At 40.0% G+C, this 16,185-nt stretch overlaps 1 protein-coding gene across 1 annotated transcript in view; it reads right to left on the bottom strand.

Annotated features, from left to right (window-relative positions):
• Positions 1–16,185, bottom strand: part of DCC (DCC netrin 1 receptor) — a 668,131-nt gene that overhangs the window by 276,758 nt on the left and 375,188 nt on the right. The window lies entirely within an intron of this gene.

Genomic DNA, 16,185 nt, shown 5'->3' with positions numbered 1-16,185 from the left:
AAGCTTTGGTGACAGAGACCGAAGTTGGGGGTGTGGCCTCCACAGTCAGAGACCCTCTCAGTTCAAATCCTGAACCCTCACACAGGGTATGTGGCTGGGGTCAAGGTACTTATATCTTTTTTAAAAGATTTTATTTCTTTATTTCCAGAGAGGGAAGGGAGGGAGAAAGAGAGAGAGAGAGAAAAACATCAGTGTGCGGTTGCTGGGGGCCGTGGCCTGCAACCCAGGCATGTGCCCTGACTGGGAATCAAACCTGCGATACTTTGGTTCGCAGTCTGCGCTCAATCCACTGAGCTACGCCAGCCAGGGCAAGGTACTTATATCTTTGATTTTATATTTTCTTATCTTAAAAATGGGGTTAATACTAGCTCCACATCTCTACATCATGAGTTTATAGTGAAGACTAATAATAAATATTTTATGAATGGCATCTGGCACTAAGTTAATGCTTGATAAATAGTAACTAATTTTTACAGGAAAGCTAGGCCTTGTAAGAATTGACATGGGAAACAAGGAAACCTTTTATTAAATTTGAAGTCTCACCCTGGTGGACTGGCTCAGTGGGTTGGAGTGTCGCCTGGTCAACAAACTAAAAGGCTGAGGATTTGATCTCCTGTCCGGCACATGCCTAGATTGTGGGTATAATCCCAGGTCGAGGTGCATATGGGAGGCAATGATTGATGTTTCTCACATTGATGTTTCTCTTCCCACTCTTCCCTCTCTCTTTCTGCTTTCTTTCTCTCTCCCTCTTTCCCTAAAATCAGTGAACATATCCTTGTATGAGGATTAAAAAAAATTTTGCGGCCTAAGGTGGTGGGACCACAAGGAGGCAGCAGGGAATGGGGTGGGGGTCCGTGTGAGTTCATGAACACTGTCAGGGGTGAGACCGCACTGGGCCTTAAAAGCTTTGGGAGAACTTTGATCTGGAAGAATCACACAAAAAATTAATGGGTTCAGGCATTTTGTGCTCTGTCAGCTACACAAAGAGTGAATGGAAGAGGGCAAACGGAGGTGTCGGGAGACCCATGGGGGAACATGCCACAGTACAGAAGAGGCAGGTTAACAGTTTGAATTTGAATGATGGCGGGAGAGGCCCAGAGAAAGGGAGGGAGTCAAGAGCAGCAGAAGACACCACCAGCAGCACCTGATGGACTGTAGTTGGAGCAGAATGGGAGCCTCAGGGATGACTCCTGTGTTTCTGATGGGCATAACTGGGTGTGTCCGGTGTTGCTCCTGGACTAAAGCTGGACTCAGCAGTGCATGCATGGACGTGGGTGTAGTGAGGGTGAATATCTCTGCTTTGGCAGCCGTGCTGGGTTTGCGGAGCCTAACTAACTGTATACAGAGATCTGCCGCTGGTTGTTTATTCCCAGGCGGACAGTCGCAACCTAATATTTTTCTGCCTCTTTACTTCTCTTTAATTTCTCGGGTTCCCAGCTAGATAATTTCACACCCTACATCTATGAAGAGCCTCATCACAGAATTTTTTCATCTCTATTTATTTCTGCAATTCTTTTTTTTTTCTGTATACAGTCAGTGGCTTTTCAGGAACATCAGCTAGTTACCAGATTTTGTGTTCATCTGTCTTTTTTTTTTTCTCTTCCCACCTAACTTAGCTCCTCTACACCCACATTTGGGTCTTACTAGAAATATATAATTACCCCGATTAACAGATCAGGCTGTGCTAAGGCCCTTCTCTGCTGGGCAAGGTACCTGGATGTTGAGGAAGTATGCCCCCCTTTGCTCCCGACAAGTGAAAAAGAAAGAGCCCAAGATAAAATATCTTTTGTAACAGTGGTTACAATAAAAATTCCAGTAGCATTGAAGCTGGGTACACATCTGACCTTGACAATACTGAAATTAATATTCACTGTGCAATTCCACTGACATTTATCACTGAGAAGCACCTTTAACGCCCTTACACATACATGCGCGCACAGGGAAGATTGATAATCGCATGGGGCAGAAAACCCAGTTGTCGTCTATCTCTAAGAAACATCTAAAAGGCTCCCCGTCTGTTGACTGAACCACCCTGAGGATTAAGTTTATTTTATTTTCAGTATTCAAAAGATAAGAAGTTTATTAACCACATGGAAGATTTAGGCTTGTTCAGAGATAGCCGCGGGAAGACAAATAGACTTCAGCACTTAATCATCTCACAGAAGCTGGACAATGACTGTAAGTAAAACTGAACACAGGGACACCGGTGCGCTGCTCTGGATCAAAAACGCCTTTCTGTCGTCAAGCCCGCCTCCCCTGCTTCTATTCTCCTGGGGCCGTAAAGTGTCAGGCCAACAGGAAAGAAACATCCGGTGTTTAGTGGCTATGGAGACGGATGGTGGGTAACTATGGAGTAAAATAAATTCCTTGTTAAATGTGCTTTTTAGATAACTCTTCCAGAAATATTTCCTTGAGAAGGGTTCAATGTACCCATGTACTTGAATTTCAACAACTCTGAATCTCAATTTAATATCAGATTGGCAATATTTGATATTTTTAATTTCTTCCTGGCGACTTCCTGGTTGACTATGAGACTTAAAAGTGTACACGCAAGTCACCACTGTGGACATAAACATTAATGTGAGCCATGAATATTCATGTGTAGTTTAAAATTTCTAGTAGCCACATTAACAAAAGGAAAACTAAATAAACAAAATTAATTTTTAATAATACATATTTAACGATATATATCTAAAATGTCACTTCAAAACATAATCTATGCCCTGGCTGGTGTAGCTCAGTGGATTGAGTGTGGGCTGCGAACCAGGCATCGCAGGTTCGATTCCCAGTCAGGGCATATGCCTGGGTTGCAGGCCATAACCCCCAGCAACCACACAATGATGTGTCTCTCTCTCTCTCTCTTCCCTCTCTAAAAATAAATAAATAAAATCTTAAAAAAAAAACATAATCTATGTAAAATTTAATATGATACTTTACAATTTTTATACTAAGTCTTTAATATCCAGTGTGGATTTTGTACTAATAGCACACATCAATTTGGGCAAACCATATTTCAAGTGCTCAATAGAGGCCCTGGCCAGGTAGCTCATTTGGTTAGAGCATTGTCCCAATATGCCAAGGTTGCGGGTTCAATCCCCAGTCAAGGCACATACAAGAATCAAATGCTCTATAGCCACTTGTGGCCAGGGGCTACCATACCAACATTACAGATGTAGGTGATGCTACTAGGATCATCCAAGAATGCTTCAATTAGAATAGAGTAAAATTCAATATTTCCAAGTAAGTGGCAAAATTAGTATAAGAACATGAAATTAAAAGAGTATGTAGAACAAATCATATTAGAAATGATAACATTAGCAAGCTGTTGGCATAACAGTATAAATCAGTGATATATTAAATCTATGATTACACTGTTATTTGTAGTTAAATATTATACTAAATGATAAAAACATACCACCAGAAGTAGAATCAACTTTTCTCTGGGAGTCCTGAGCATTTTTGAGAGGAGCCTGTAGACAGAACCACAAGGCCATCAGCCCTCCCCACCCCCTGAAAAACGGAAGTAATAATAATAATTTTTTATTTCATTGTAAGGTAGTAGGAGAACACTTTGAATCAAGACAGTGAGCTGAGGGTCAAGATCAAGTGATTTATAATACTGAGTTCAAATTATGTGCCTAGCATGTTCTCAACAAAATGGGTTGCATAACTCACTTGCTGGCTTAAGCTCAATAATATTAAGATATTTTAAAGCCTTACACTGTCATGACTATGTTTTTCTAAAATAAAAAGAATTTTAACTCATTAAATAATGGTTGCAATGTAGTTAACTTTCAATTAATTATTTTCCCATTTCCCTGAAATAATCAAGGTCAACCTGAGTTTGGACATACACGGACACACACATATGTGCACTCATACTTTAGCATCGTGACAGAAATGTTATGCTAGGTTCGAATCCCAGCCCTGACACTGTTAGTTTTGTCCCATCTAATTGTGTCACAGCTAAGGTAGGAGCTGGGTGGAGCCGTATTTCTTGCTCACAGGATATTTGACAGGTACAGGGGATTGCTCTGGGCTGAAGTTGAAAGAATTTAAGGTGATGCCATGGCACTACTGCTTCAGGTTGTAGCTGTTAAAATCAAAGTCAGGATGTTGCCATCCATGTCCAGGAGGAAGTGATTATGGGGTTTTTATCAACTGAAGGTCAAACAGCAAAAATCGGAGCGCGTGGTCAGTGTCAGTTACGGCTCTCACTGGCAGCATCTGCAGACTTGGTTACACAGAGGATTCCTCCACTTGTTAGTTCCCTTAGGGTCACCTAAGCAGCTGGTGATCCTTAACATTCAGAAAGCACTACATCCTGCAGTCCTCGAGCCAGCAATGGAATTTCAAAGAGAGAAAGAAGGGAGAAGCATATCAAATATATTTTTAAGGGCATTAGGGCTTTTTCTTAATACCTCCCTGTTTGAGCAACAATGACTGAAATTATTTTAAAATGAAAAGGATAACTTCTTAATTATAAGTAAATAAATATGTATTTATTATCATTATTAAATTTCATAGTTTGCTCAGTGCTGAACCTGAGTACCTGTCATCTTACTTTAACAATATGTGTGATCTGTAGGGCAGTATAGGTACTGGTTTAAATAGTCTACCCCCAACATTTATAGGTGCTCAGAGAGATCTTTGCCTTTAATTAAAATAAGATGGAGGCATACTGGATTAGAATTAAACCCATGTGATAGGTGTCCTCATTAAAACAGTGGAAGAGACACATGAACAACCCTAAACTAGGAGACTAGATGACGGCCTGGGGCACCCACCAGTGCACTATCCCATCCTGTGACTGGCCTGAAGCTCTCTGAGCTCCAAGTTCATTCACTTTAAAATTCAGTGATTTGAATCAACAGTCTCAAAGGAACTTCATGGATTCAACATTATTTTTCAGACAATGCATGGCTTCTGGGTGCCCTTAGTGAATGGCAGATACAAGACCCCAAAACAGAGAAAACATAAAGAAAAGGGATGTTCCAAGTCCAAAGGCAAACTCCTCCTTAATTCTGTGGCCTTTGCTTAGGCCTGAACTGGGCTTCCACTGATCAAATTCTGGTGCATCGCAGAGCCATCAGGTGGTTCACACTCTGGATCATCCCTGTGTAGACACCCCATTAGAATTCAACTTCCTGTTTAATGAACATGGGATACCGGAAACCAAGCTGGTTCTGGCACTAATTTGCCCGTTTTAGAAGGGTTCGTTGGAAAATCTTGGTAGCTGGAAGCCTGGGCTGCAGATCTGAGGCTGCCTTGGATCCGTTCTCCTTTCGGGTGTTAGCCACGTCAAATTACACTTCCTGGCCTGCCTGGCGGCTTTCTAAGAAGGAGACTCCTCTGTGATTAATACTTCAGTGAGTGTTTTCTGTGCATGGCACTGGGCATATACCTGCAGTGTGTGCATTAGGGGCGTGCAGGGCACAGATGTTTTACAGTTTACAACACGGAGCATTTTCCATGTTTTCCAGCAACAGCTCAGTTTGACGCTATTAGAAGCTAAATACAGCATTGCATCAGTCATTGGACTAGCAGTATGTGGCATTTGCTTTCATTCTTATATTCAAAATATTGGGCTCTTTATGTAAGTTCACACTCTAACTGAATAAATAAAACCCAAATCTACTTAACAGTCAAACCTAACATGTCAAAAAAATAATCCTTGATTTGTCCCCCCGTGCAACCCCCCCACCATACTCCCTCCAAGACAGCTCCTGACTCAGTTTCTGACCTCAGCAATGGTCCCACAATTCACCTCGTTTCTGAGGCCTAAAATTAAAGAGTAAATGTGACTCCAGTCTTTTTTCCCATCCCACATCCAGCAGCCAGTCCTGCCCCATCTCCCAAAGCTACCAGTCCTCAACACCTCCACAGTGTTTACCAAAACTTGAGCTACAAACAGCTCTTGAATAAACCACATTAGCTTTCTCTGTTGTTTAATTGCTTCACCTTTGAAAATGAAGATTGGACTATGTCACCCTCTCCTGTGTAGATGCCTCCACACTGAGACTGGATAAACGTTCCTTAGCGTGGGTTCCAGGGTTTTCACAGCTGGGCGTTGCTGCCTGTTGATTCAGGTTTGCACACCTGCCCCCCTCCAATTTCCTGCAGAACATGGGTCTTTCTTTTGCTCTTTTTCTCCAGGGTCTGGGCATTGCTGTTTGCTTGGCCTGAAATGTTTCCACCCAATATCTTTGTTGACATCCCTCCAAAATTCATTCAGAGGTCCCGTGAAATGCCCCTTCTTCCTGAAGACTTTTCTGATTTTCCCTTGTATAATCAATCATCTTTTTCCTCCTCATTCTATGTTCCCTTAAGCTACTTTATTCTTCTGCATGCTTTGTTTTTGTTTATTGTGCCTTTCTGTCACTAGAATATAATACCCACAAGGATAAGTACTTTGTCTTTTTTACTGCTAAATTCTCAGTGCTGAGAAATACAGGGTAGCCCACTGGGGACACACAAATAATATTTGTTGAATGAATGAATGACAAGATAAGGTTCAGAATTTGAAAAGTGAAAAATGAATTTGTGCAGGCTAACAGATTGATCCAGGTGGTAAATTAGCCAAAGTAGGCTTTCTGCTCTTAGAAATCTTAAATAAAATCTTAAAGTAGAAATAGAAGAATTTTAAGAATAGCCTAAAGAAGAGAATTTCAAACACATGAAGAGCAAAGAAATGGAAAGGAACAAATCATAGGCAGTATTAAGGAATAGTACTGCAGGAGGAATAATTAGAATCCAGCATTGGAAGAATGCACAATTGTGAGAGTTAGCATTGTTTGAGGCTGACCATGTTCCAGAGAGCAAACTATTTTATACTAATTACCTTACTCAATCCTCAGGATAATCAGTTGAGAGTGTACTTTTGAGTTCCATCCTACAGATTTTCTCTTAAGCTTTGTGACATCCCCGTAAGATATTTTCATTTTCCTCTCCTTCCATTTGGAAGATCTGGAACACCAACTGTAGGTTTCAGTAAGGAGGTAATGGACAGGTCACTTGCACTGACCATGTTATCATGTTCTATGAGTTCCACCATTTGACTTTCAGTTGATAAAAACCTCATTAAAATTCATTATCATTTCCTCTCAGATACTGATGGTCACCTCTTGAGTCCGATTTTAACAGCCATGATCTGAGGCAGTAAATGTGTGTTATCAACTTAAAATCTTTCCATTTCAACTCATGGCAGTTCCCCGTACCTGCCAAGTGTTCCGAGATCTTAAATTCTGGCCCAGCTCAACACCTATATTACAGGTGGTCTGGGGCTTCCCATGGTGGGAAGTTTGGGCTTTGACAGAAAAGAGTTTTCTTTTTTTTATTATTGAATATTTTATTTAAGTTCTATTACAGTTGCCTCAGTTTTCCCTCCTCCACCCAGTCCACCCCCTGATCCAACGGTCAATCTGCTCCCTGTTGTCCATGTCCATTGGCCATTCATACTTTCATACATGTTTCTTGCCCTTCTGTCTACCCTTTCCCCCTCCTCGCTCCCCTCTGGTCACTGTCAGTCTGTTCCTTGTTTCCATGGTGACTATTAGTATGTTCCTTGTTTCTATGCCTCTGGTTCTAGTTTGCTCAATTGTTTGTTTTGTTAATTATATTCCTCTTACAGGTGAGATCATATGGTATTTGTCTTTCACCTCGTGGCTTATTTCACTTAGCATGATATTCTCCCATTCCATCCATGTTGTCATGACCTGAACAGACACTTCCCCAAGGAGGACATATAGAGGAGCCAGAGACATATGGAAGGATGCTCAGCATCACTAGCCATCAGAGAGATGCAAATTCAAACCACAATTATATACCAGCTCACACAGTTCAGAATGGCCCTCAAGAACAAATCAACAAACAACAAGTGCTGGCCAGGTTGTGGAGAAAAGGGAACCCTAGTGCATTGTGGGTGGGAATGCAGAATGGTGCAGCCACTGTAGAAAACAGTAGGAAATTCCTCAGAAAAACAAATATGGAACTGCCTTTTGACCAAGCAATTCCACTGCTAGGATCATACCCTAAGAATCCTGAAATGCCAATTCAAAAGAACCTGTGCACCCTGATGTGTACAGCAGTGCTATTTACAATAGCCAAGTGCTGGAAGCAGCCTCAGTGCCCATCAGAAAAGAGTTTTCGTAGAACAGGGAACACTGCCTGTTTTTCTCCCCTAGATATAGTCTTACAAATTACAAATGAAACTTTTATTAAAACAATATAATAATGAAGGAACACTGGAGTTAGAGAGCAATAATTAAAGTCACATTATTGTTTTTTTGTGTGGCATATGAAATTTACTCTATGTTGCAGCAGATAGAATGTAACATGCAGTTAAAAGAATTGATAAAATAATGAAATGAGTTTTACTTAATTTCGGTAGGGTATTACAGCAGGTTGGTCAACTATCAATTTCTTGATGAGATACTTTTTAAAATACACTATCATACTTCATACTAAAACACAAATGCATTAAATTATGTATCAGTACTCTGTACTCCTAACTTTAGGTTAAAATAAAGAAGAAATAAATATGATCCTACAGTACAATTCAGAAAAATTTATCTTCCAGATATATTTTCACCACACACTTCATTCCTAATGTTTTGACATTATCCTGCCCATCTTATTATACTTTCTATGCCCAGCAACTGATGGAAGGCTTGACACATAGTAGGTGCTCAATAAATGCTTGTGGATTGCAAAGGTAAGAAAAGGGCTCTCAAGATGAGAAAATGTATAAATACACATGTGATCAAACTGCCCTATTCTCTTTCTGTCTTTATGCATTAGTAATACTCCCCAGCTTCCTGGAAAGTAAGATACACCTGGAAGAGCCCCATAGAACAGCTCAGCTCAGCTGTTTTATCTCCAGAGTAGCTTTCCTCGGTGGCCCCAGCAGGATGACAATATCCTTCAAGATGCTCAAGCTCTCTTTTGCTCTAAGTTAGTTTAGCAAGCAACCTACTTTCACTGTTTTTAGAAATTTGATACATAACCAAACTAGGCATTTAAACTCAGACCAAAACTACTTAGGGTACCTTTTTATACCTGGCTAGATCACCATACTTCCCGAAAACTTCAATCATTACAATGTCATGTCCTCTTTCTCAGTACTACCTAATATCAGTGAGAAATAATTTGCTTTTATTCTTTCTTTTAAAATAATTTTTTATGGACAACAGTGTGGTGATTGCTGGGGGGAGAAGGGTATAAGAGGACTAAATGGTAATGGAAAAATATAATAGAAAGTACATTTTTAAAAGATTAGTGAAAGTGATTTTAAATAAATGTGAACATAGTTATTAGAAAAAATAAAATAAAATATTTTTACTCAATTTATTGGGGTGACATCAGTTAAAGAAGTTATATAGGTTTCAATTTTATTTGGTTTTGCTCTATATATTTCTCACCAAACATACAGCTTCTCTGGATGTTTGGTCATACCACTGGAAGAAGCCTGAATTATGCTTTGTGCTTGAAACAAAAGAGAATAACAATAAGACAACAGAATATTTTTAGGAACCAATTGAACTTGTGTTGTACCACTATGTAACCAAAGCAACACATAACCTTTGGCCTTTATCTTTAATTTTGTTTTGAAAGATATGTTAATTTTTTTAACTTGAGAAATATTTAAGGAACTTTAAGTAACTAACCACAGAATATGATCAGATTTAGATTCTCTGGTCTTTTAAAAATAAATATTTTATATTGTTTCAATGACTAAAAAACATTTCAGCATTCTCAGAGACCAATCTGTTCAATGTTTTTTTAAAGTGAGTTCTATTTAGTTTCCACTAGATCTTGAGAGTCAGAACAATGTCTGACTCGCTCTGTACCTTCATTTACTAGCACAGTGACTAGATCAGTTCTGTTCAACCAAACTGTCTACACTAACGGAAACGCTTTCTGTGTGGTCTGAAATGGTAGCCGTTACTCACACATGAACTTTTGACATGTGGCTAATAAGACTACAGAAGTAATCATTTAGTTTTTTATACATATTTGTTTTAAGTGCTATTTATCAGCTGAAATGTATCTAGTATGCTTGAAAAACTAAATTTTAAATTTAATTTTACTTTGGCATACAACTTTAAATGGACACATGTGGCTTACTGTTATACTAAAAAACAGTGAAGATCCAGAGCTTAGCATAAAATAATTATTTTGAATGAACAAATGAATTATAGTCACATTTGCTCGGAACTCTTCTAACAGTGATTAAACAATTCATCCTTCCAAGTCTCCCTTTAATTCTTCCACTAACATATGCTGTTGTAAAAGACATAATACCTCATCTAATTGACCATTAAGCCCAAGTGGGTTCCTTAAGCCTTCTGTCGCCAAGGAAGTTAAACTACTAGCTTTTAATTTCTCTCCTTATTTTCTTCATTCATTCATAGGCCTGAGTGAATAAGCCTGCACTGCTTCTCACATCTTGTTTTTGTAATGCCAGAAAACATGTTGTGCAATGAGAGACTTTTAAAATTGCATCAGCATTCTATGCTACCCAAAAAGGTGGAGTGTCTGTGCTTATCTTTACTTCTTTCTACCATCAATCTAAAGCCATGTGCTAAACACCTGGCCCATTGCTGATGGGTTCATGGTCAACTTTGCCACAACAGCCACCGCAGATATTCACTCAAATCACCATGCAGTACAGGTAATAATTGGAAATTAGTTCAAGTGCTAAAAGAAATAATCTGGACAGAACTATAAATTATTTGGTGTGCTTAACTTATCGAATCACAGTGAAATAACTACAACTTATACTTAATGGTTCTGCCACACATTATAGTGCAAATCAGACTCAACCAGCATCTTCTAACCAACCAGCTATTCATAAAATGGCAATGCTGTGACACATTTTATAGGACAGAATGTTTCCTGATTATAAGACTTCAAAATTTAGTTAGGGATATGAAGATGTACATTAGGTAAAATAAATTAGAAGACAACCCAGTGTATAATAGCCTGCTAAATGATAGGGAGAAGATAATGAGGGGGGAAGTTGTTTATATATATAAATAAAATAGCCTGTACAGAAAAAGCCCATCTATTGTTAATATAACAGTATAGGTTTGCATGACATCGATATAACCTAGCAGCAAGGAGAGTGGACTGAATGCACATGTGTGAACAATGACAACTTCACTGTGCCAGTCAGTGGACCAGTAGACGCTGTTGAGTGAGCATGAGTACTGTGTGGCTGTCACAGTCAAAATGACTGAGTAAGTACAGCAATGAATCTGCATCAAATTTTGCATCAAGCTTGAGCATTCCTCCATGGAAACTATTCAGATGATTCAGAAGGCCACGCCTATGGGCAACTGGTGATTGGCGATTTCATCACGACAATGCATCTGCTCATGCATCTCATCTCATACAGTTTTTTGGTGAAACATCAAATCACCCAGGTGACTCAGCCTCACTACAGCCCAGATTTGGCACCCTGTGACTTCTGGCTTTTCCCAAAACTAAAATCACCTTTGAAAGGGGAGAGATTTGAGACTGTTGATGAGATTCAGGAAAATATGACAGGGCAGCTGATGGCGACTGGGAGAATTGTGTGAGGTCCCAAGGTGCCTGCTTTAAAGGGGACTGAAGTGTCATTGTCTTACATACAGTGTTTCTTGCATCTTAAATCTTCTTCAGTAAATGTCTCTGTTTTTCATATTACATAGCTGGATACCTTCTGGAAAGATTATATATATGTGTGTATGTGTGTGTGTGTGTAAAATTACAACCAAGCCAGTTCCAAACTGTCAAGAAGGGATTATATTAGCCTAATTACCTTGGTGATTGTCCTACTAAGCCACCACTTTGTTGCAAGTGCAGGGCAGTTGGAATCATGCTTCTATGTGATCCTGTTAGGGGCAGGGACCTTCTACTGAGTGCCTACAAGATGCCAAGTAAGACTCAAGGGCTTCCTTCTCATCACACTTCATCTTCAGATCCTGGGAGGAGGAAGAGTAAACAATATCTCCAATTTATAATTGAGAAAACGGAGGTCTCAAGGATTAAGAAACTTGCCCTAAGATACAGGTAGTAATTTTTGGAGACAATATTCAGGGACATCTCAGCTCTCTCCATAACCACCATCAAGTAAGGCACTGTCAGAATTTTAATACAAAACCCTAGACACGAGGAGAGCAGTACACATGCCTATTCCTCTGGCTAATGTATTCTAAAGTCACCGGACCTAGGGGTTGCTTTCACTCATCTTTTCAGGGCAAAGAATATAATGGACAAAGAATATTACTTACAACTGAAATATAAAAGGGTTTTGTGGATAATGGGGTTGTGGTCTAGTAAATAGGCTTCCCATTCTAACGCCAGCCTCCAGCCAGTATGCAGTCCATTTTTATCGTTCCCGATTAAACTGTCGTAATGGCATCTTAAAGGATCCCTAATAATAATTCAAAAATTCTCCACATGTGGTACGAAGAGATTAGACAAGTCTTAAGCAGGCAGAGACTTAAATCCTGCTGACAATACAGTGGAGAAATTATACTCCATAAAGGCGGGGGAAAGAGCAAGGGTTTAGCAAAAGGAAGATACAATCAGGGAACACAAACCTTTCTATAAATCAAGCCGTGCTATTCTGGGCGATTATTTCATAAACTGGATCTTAGGCTGTTGATCTCTTTAAATGATTATTATAAAATGTATGCACTTTTGGAAAGAGTTGCTGGCTGATTTATATTTCAGACATATTTTCCATCAGTGTTTATTCCTTGAGAATGTAGCTTTCATAATAGAGTTGATATTTTCGAATAATATGGAAAACTTGAATTCGATTTGTGTGAAGCTATGTAATTTTGGTGTACAATTACTACATCACATTTGGAAGAGCAGCGATGAAAGGAGCCACAAATGCAGACCCAGATGAGAGCCGTTTTCAATAGACAAGATCATTTTGTCAGGGAGAGAAATAATGATGGACACGGGCCCCCTCCCCCCTTGCCTCTAAATTCTGATATTCTAGCCAAAGAACAAAATCAGCCTTTGCATTTTCTCTAAAAATACAAAAAGAAGAGCTTAAAGGAAGAGGAGAGAGTTCTAGGTGGGAACGGGAACCAGTTGGGGAAGGGGGAGGGAGGAAAAGAGAGAGGGGGAAGAGAAAAGGGGAGGGACCACAGGAAATAGACCCTGGATGTCCAGAGTGTTCTGTCTCCCTCCGCAATCTGTGCCTTACTGAGCAGGCTTGGAGAAGATGAAGTGTTCCTTATGCTAGAAAAATTTTTAAATCACCAAAATGGCACTTTGTGTTAACAACAGAAGATAAAATACACATGCAGAACCTATTAGTCATGATCATATTATTTATTTACCCGAATGTCTGTAATAAGACAACAAAGGAGCTGCACAGTACTCTTAATTGAAATGAACTGAAGGAGTTGGCTGTCTTGAACACGTACAGGGTATTCCAAACGTACTGTTTAGGCTGAACTGTTCCCATCTACCTTTTTACTCAGGAGAATTTTCCAATGGCAACTGTCAACAATATAGAACCCGGTCACTGCGCAGAGGAACAACAAATGGCCTGCCAAGGAAAGAGCCCTCACTCCGCACACCGGGGTACGGGCGGAGGTGATGTAGTGCCACAGCGCTGCCGGGAAAGGCCGAGAGTACATTCGCATTCCAAGTCCGTTATCACTGCCCTTAGTGAAAAAAAATTTGAGGCTCCTTCATGGTTCTGAAGCAGAAGGGTCCCCCATTTTCATCTTCTGGAGGAAAGATACCTTACATGAGACAACTATGCCAACAAGCCCCATATTTCTCATTCAGCCAGGCACGTAGTTTTGATTTTGTGTCTCATGCTGGCTTATGCTAACTTTGAGGCCCACGCCCAGGGGGGTCCTCTGCACAGGTTCCCACCCTGCTTTCTGAATGAGCAGCAATGGCTGCTGCAGAAAGGACCAGGCCAGCTGTCTTTGCAACACAACACTTATTTGAGGAGGTGGGCGTGATAGGATTTAGGCATGAAAAAGTAATTAGATGCTATGCCTCAGCCATCACAGGTAAGCGGCCCACAGCTAATCTGTGACTCAACTGGCAGACAATCTCTTACCAGTTTCCTTTAGTTGTCTTGTGACTGCTATAGCTTTAGAATATTTGCTTCCCCAAGAAGCTTCTGGTATCCATTAAATACTTTTACACTGTTACACACATATGCTTTTTCTAATGTGCCTCAGATAGCGTGGAACAGCGTTAGGAACATAATAGATGTTCATTAAGTGTACTGATAATGATTGATATCTTTTTTTATTTTATAATGTTGTGTGATACAAATAACTACTGACTGATTTTTTAAGTCAATAATACTAAAAACAGCAGCAAATACTGTATCCTAAGCATTTGTGTGTGTGTGTACTAAAGAAGACACTGTAATTAGTGTCAAAATAGAAAATATTTTCTTGTCCTTTGTCTTGGAAAGTTGGCATAAAATGAGTTTTTTAAAAAACAGTGGAAATTGATTTCTCAAACTGGATATTTAGAGACACTGGCATTGATAAAAGAAAAAATAACATTGCCCAGCCTTAAAAAGTGAAGCTGACTACCTAGGATTTTCTATCAGAAGTGCAGTCATGGCCAGTCAGCCTGAAAAGCAAGCACACGAAAGCAGTTCTAGGGACACCGTTAAGAATAGGAAATGAAGAACTCGGATCGTCCACAGGAGCTGGAGCTTTTGAAGGTGAACATGCTTTTAAGTTTAAGTTCTACATTAGAAAATCGAACGAGAGTTTTCTTTAGAGAGTTTTTTTATGGGTTTTGAAACTGGTCAGTCTGTATACGGCGTGGCATACATGATTTTTGAAAATATATATTCTGACCTAATTTGTTTTTATTCCACTTTATAGATTAAAAAGAACAAATGTTTTAAGTTATTGATTATATATATATATATATAATCTATGAAGAGTAAGTCAGTAAAGAAACTGATGGCTCAAATACTGTTTTAAAGCAGTCACTGTGAAATGGAAATTGACATTACCTGGTGATTTCAAACCGAACAGCCACAAAACAAAACGTTCTTCAGAAGGGAAGCCTGCAAGCGGGACCAGCTTCACGGGGACAGGACCAGAGAAGTCGCATGAGGCCCCCAGTTCAGAAGAGTCATCCATGGAACGTGGCTTAATGTCCTGATGTAGCATCTGGGCCCTGCAAATTATTTAGCTGGTCCTGCCTGGGAAAGTGCATTTTCTACAGACTGTCTGAACCTGTACATTATTGTGCCTGTAAAGATGCCACCTGAAGTTTTACTTCTGTGAGGCCAATATTTCTGAGACTTGTACCACCAGCCCATTCCTCTTCCACCCTGCCGCCCGCAACAATTTATCATCCTGTCTCTCCAGCCTTCACCAAGTGGAAGAAAGAATGGGGACTTTGCCAAGGGCAGCCATGTGACCAGCACCCAGATGCCATCTCTACCTGAGCACCCCTGCTGTCTTTTCTTCAAGGATTTTTTAAAATGGTAAATAAAATAAAGCTGGCAAACTGCTCATCAGTAATCAATCTTTTCAAATGACATTAGGAGTTTAGTAGAAAGCAACATGTTTCTACTAAGATGCAGAAGTGTTTTTCAAGTGTACATGCTGGGGGCTGTTCCTCTAGAAAGGCAGAAATCGCTGAATTCTAACTTGGTCAAAGAGCCCTCAGCCACTTTACTCTGTGGTCACGTAGCTTAATGCAGCAATCCAAGTCAGGGGGTCGTGCGACTGCCCAGCAGAGATGATCTCTTTCCATTCTCTGAGTCACGGCTCCCTCTCGGAGGCTTCTGGAGGGTGCTCGGGGCATGTGTAAGTTCTTTATTAAGTCCCTGCACTTAGAAGTCCTATGCCATTGTTCTTTTGCCTCTGATGTTACGTTCTCGCAGAAAAACCTGGAAAATCTGAAAAATCAGGGGAGGGGGCTGAAACCCAATGTGGAGGATGGGTACTGGCAGGGAGAGCAAGCCAAGCACTTACTTAGAAAGTAAACATGTAGACTGTATGGACGGATCCGGCCTTTAGAGTTGTTAATTTGCCATTATGAAGACATAGCCTAAGTGAGAAGGCCATTTTTTAAAGAAGTTATCTTACCTTTAAAATCCTCAAGTTACATACACTGCTTCAAGAATCTTCCATCCGTTTTCTTAAGAAATTTCTATGAATGCATTCAAGGGTCTTGCCA

This window comes from Phyllostomus hastatus, unplaced genomic scaffold (assembly GCF_019186645.2).
Source record: "Phyllostomus hastatus isolate PE091 unplaced genomic scaffold, TTU_PhHast_1.1 phas_contig_80, whole genome shotgun sequence".
NCBI lineage: Eukaryota > Metazoa > Chordata > Mammalia > Chiroptera > Phyllostomidae > Phyllostomus > Phyllostomus hastatus.
This window is presented reverse-complemented; position numbering and strand designations above follow the sequence as displayed.